Source organism: Ceratina calcarata, unplaced genomic scaffold (assembly GCF_001652005.2).
Source record: "Ceratina calcarata isolate Rehan_Ccalc_2016 unplaced genomic scaffold, ASM165200v1 scaffold135, whole genome shotgun sequence".
Classification (NCBI taxonomy): Eukaryota; Metazoa; Arthropoda; class Insecta; order Hymenoptera; family Apidae; genus Ceratina; species Ceratina calcarata.
The window spans coordinates 176,426-181,281 of NW_017134582.1; the positions used below are offsets into that span (position 1 = coordinate 176,426).

The 4,856-nt window shown below is 43.8% G+C and overlaps 1 long non-coding RNA gene across 1 annotated transcript in view; it reads left to right on the forward strand.

Annotated features, from left to right (window-relative positions):
* LOC108629528 (uncharacterized) overlaps nt 1-4,856 on the forward strand; it is a 237,544-nt gene that overhangs the window by 102,979 nt on the left and 129,709 nt on the right. The gene's annotated exons all lie outside the window — the stretch shown is intronic.

Sequence of the window (4,856 nt, forward strand, 5' to 3'; positions counted from 1 at the left end):
TTCTTTATAATGTAATAAATTTATTTAAAAGTACTTCTACTAATATTATTTTTATTTGAAGTGCTATTTAAATGTGCTATTGTTTATTAAAATTTAAAGACTGGATGAATGTAGAGGGTGTCCCAGAAAAAGTTAAAAGGTAACCAAACCCCATTTCGTATTTTGCCAAAGAAATTGTTTTTCAGGAAGACCCTCCCAATCTGCCATTTTCGGCTCTAACACTTTTTCTGGGACACCCTGTATGTATGCTTAAACAAATAAAAATACCAACAGTGAAATATAAAAACTTATAGCGGCCACCTTTATTACTGTCTAATTAAAATGTGGGCTCTTATGGTAAAAATGTACCCCATCCTCTGTCATATCCTGCTAACTATCTTTCAAAATATCACAGCCAAACAACAGCCAATATATCCGTCACCCTGATTCGCTTGACACAGCCCATTGAAAACTTTATGCGTCATCTGAATTTGGGTGACATGGCAGTCAAAATGTTAAATAAAATAACGTTGTGCGGACATCATAAATTAGGGTTGAAGCAATTGGTGTATTGGTTTCATAATGTCCTGTGAAAGTTAGTTCCCTATCGGAACTGGACTTTAAGGACAAATACTTTGAACGGATCCGTTCTCGCATAATCAGGATAAATTAATGTAACGAATTCCGATTACTTTTTCGAGTTCTATCAAAATTCTGCAACTTTTGCTCAGGTGGACAATCAACTCACGTCAATTTTAATTTCGTTTGATAGACTTTATTTAAGGAAGTACATTCTGTGAAAATATGACACGAAAAATGAAATTCTTCGCAACACATCACAATACACTGGACGTTTGTTCGAGTTCTTAACGATTCAAGAATTCTCCAGCTTCACATGACTGTGAAAGATATTGTTAACAGTCGAGGGAAAGTCTGGGCTCTGAGTTATACATACGTATGTAGAGTCGCGAGTCGACCAAACTTCATTTAATCGGGGGAACGTTTTGGCAGCGAAAAATTCGCAGACCGGAAATGCGAGAAAAAGTGACGGTACCTCGACGTGACCGGCGGAAACGATAAGAGAGCGCAGAGTTTTGTTTAGTCCGGGGGGAGGGCAGTGGGTGGTTAGTGGAAAGAAAAATTTCACCGTGTCCAGTTGCATGTTGTTTGTCACGCACCCTCTGCCCCATTCGCCTTTCCTTTGTCACTCTTTAGGTTCCGCGACAGGGAAGCGCATACATACATATATCCAGACATAATATTGTTACTAAGCGGCGGCGCATTACTTTCGAACGACGGGCGGAAACGAGCGGCCACGCCGGAAACGCAGGGGAGACGAAATGAAAATACTAAAGTACGAACAAACGAGCGAGAGTCCCTTTCGTCTTTTAACGAGCAACGGCGAAGGCGCGCGCCGTGACTTTGGAACAAAAGAATTCGCAGAGGCTTCGCAGTCTCCGCGTTTGCGGCTGTTTGCCGCCGTCTATCGTCTCGTGCCAGAAGAGTGTGAATGCGACGTAGGTAGTACACCTTCGTAAACAAAATGCACTCGGTTGATGCCCGAAGAACCGTTGCAACGTTGGTAACGGGAGGAACAGTAAAATCGAAATCCGATAAAAGCAGATGCTGCGGGTAAGGGAATAAACGAATGCGGGAGAGAGTGATGTTTCCATTGTTTGGCGAGTTTGTTATTTAAATAATAGCCGAGAACGAGGAAGTTTTGCTTTTAGTTCCTCTTTTTATAGATCTTTCGAGTAAAAACCGGAGTGCACTCTTGATCGATGGTGGGCAGCGCGGTACGTGGCAAATTGAAAATATAATGAGCGCAGTGAGAAATCGCGGTGCATCGAGTCGAGTACTAAATAGTCTCAGAACGCGCGAGCGCTGAAATATATTTTACACACTTGAAAGTAGTATCATGGTGATTGTATAAAACGGGAAACGATCCGGAAGAATAGACGGCTTTTTACTCAGGCGCTTTTCTAGTTGATTAAGTACGACGCGCGACGGTTCGTTCGAATTCTTTATAATATCCGGGCGACGTCTCGGGATTACGACCGTAATTACGAGTAATGGCGGAAACAGTTCGCGTCATTAAGTCAGAAATCGGTGGCTCATATAATTTATACAGATGGTGAACGGGTAACGGATTCATTTCTTGTGCCGCGCAACATGGAAAATTGTTTTCCGCGCTACTGTGCCGGGAAGCACGCGTCACGGATAGAGAACGAGCCACGACGAGACATCGTCGACGTCGTTGTAGGTGGTAGGAATCTCTCTTAAAAAATAAGTCTGACACACGTGAAACAACGAGCGTTACTGTGCGAGAGCGCAAAGGAGGAAAAGAGAGTGGAGGAGAAACAAGGAGGAGGCGAGGAGGTAAGGGAGCGAGATGACGATACGGGGAGAGGGGAGAGGAGAAAAGGACAGTGTATGCTCTCCGCCGGCGACGCACACGTGAGCATGAAACGCAGACACGCGTGTGTCGAAAAGAAAGGGCGTTGTCGGCCCGTCTAGCAGGGCGTCTCGTCCCATTGTCCATGCATGCGGATGGGTTGGCTCTTTACTGAAATGCAAGCCGAGTTTTTTTTTTTACGAGGGGACAGAAGCACGGGACACGTTGGTGGTTGAAAGGAGAGAGCGTTGCTCGTCGAGAGAGGGTGGAGACGGCCGGAAGGGTGGCTAGGCCGCATCGCGACCCCCAACGCGACTCTTCGATTCGAGACAGGCGAGAACGGGCGGAGGTGCGTAGGTATTTTCCGCCACCGTCCCCCGTACCTTCGAGGACCGGTAACGTCCCGCGACGCTCTCTCCTTCCGATTGTTACCTACACCGGTTGTTTCTACTGTTTTAACGTTATTCGAGACAGCTCGCTTTTGTCTACCGATACGTTGCGCCTTCGGCGGAATGCCGGCCGAGGGTTCCAGAGTTGAGAGAAAGAGAGGCAGATGGGGAAAGAGGGTTGATAGACGAAGACAAGGAGGCGGAACGCTGTCATTAATTTCACACGTTCTCTCTTCTCTTTTTCTCTCTTCTTTCGTCACTTTTCGTCGCTTCTTCTCCCGACGTCTGGCGTCCTGCTCTCTCGACGGAACGTCGTCGTCGCGTCGCGTCGTCGGGCGTGGACCACCGTGGCGATGGTGATCGTCGCACAATCGTGAATTTTTCATTAAATTAACGCGGCCTGTCGATCCCTTTGGCAGACAGCTTTCGGGCGTGATTTTCCCTGGGTTACAGCCGAGCGTCCCATCGGCACAGCCACGTAAAAAATTAGTTCTTCGACTGGAAGGGCGTACTTATGGCCCGAGTTTAAGTATTCATTATTATTGACAGTTTTCAAGCGTGTGTTCGCACTTACGGTTTCAGTGACGTTGCCCGATATCGAACAGCGGTTTCCAAAGTCCTCTATAGAATAATGTCCTTCTTTTGACAATGGAAATATAGTTTAGATCGTGTAATTCAGACGACGATTCCACATTTCGTGTATTAATGTTTCGCGTACAGGATTTTCCATCCGGATGAATTCTACTTAGCTTGAGGAATTTTAAACAAGCGGGGAAATTAATAAATCAGTTCACTATGGGGCATTTAATTTAATCGGAGGGAATTTTGCTACATAAAATTAAGTCATACTTTGCCCATTCCCTGTGGAAAGTTATAAAATTACGTGTTCCGGCGCGTGACGTAATTAGATTTCGCTGTATTATTTCTATTTTCATCTGCGTACCGCTAATTACCAGTTTCCCAACGGACGTAGCAGCTTTGTGTATTTTTACGTTTTGTGTCTCCCGTTCTCGAAATGGTCGAAGTAACGTGTGTTATAAATTATCGTTAATTATAAATCACGAACGAATGCATGTACGTGTATAAATCATTGATAACCGAGCAGGTCAATTTAATTAGAATTACACGTGTACGTTATCGCCGAATATGATTAAAGTAATTCATTTTATCGACTTTTTAAATATTTAAGTAGATTCTTTACGTATTTAAACGTGAAAACTGAAATCTGCGTGCCTGTGTGCGATCAAAAAATATTTTTTTGACACTCCGGGCGCGAAATTCGGTTTCTCGTGCATGTTTAGCGGGCGCAAAATAGCACATTCCCGCCCTAGGGCGGAAAAGACGGAAAATGATATAATTACAACTTCGATGGCTTTTATTATCGATTAATTTCTCGCCCGGCGTGTCAAAAAATAGTATGTGCACCAGGGCGCAAAGGGCATTCTGTCACTAGTGTGAATTTGTCGCCCTCGCTTCGCTTGGGCGAAATTCACACTCGTGCCGGTGCTAGAATGCCCTATTTTTCGCCCTAGGTACACAATGTAGTATTTTAGTTTTGTTTACGTGTTGTTTAGTTCACCTAACCACTGTACTCATTACACTGTACAACACAAATTCTTTTTGCAATGTCCACTACATGATTCGTAGAGTTTTTCATGTCAAAAACGAATCCGGAAACAGAAATCCTGAATTACATATCGTTTCTGAAAAACATCATTTTGTGTAAAAATGCATGAATTGCATAAAAATTAAAAGCGCGAGAAATTTCATTTTCGAATTAACAAATAGAAAAGACTTTCCGCAATATATCCTGGTAAACCACTTTCTTCCGTACTTTATAATAAGTCATTAATTAATGGAACATTTGTAATTCTCCCCATGTATATATAATAGAATAATACGATCGATCATCGAGCTTGGAGGACACGCGAACTTGTGATGAAAAAAGGCAATGGACATTGTCAAAGCATCGGCCCTCGCTTCCTACGTCCAAGGGGTAGTACACGTAGCTACTTTTCTCGTTTCGAACCCTTTTCCATTACCCCTTCGTCCCAATTGTCCGTTCATCCTCTCCTTTCCTCTCTACTTCTCTC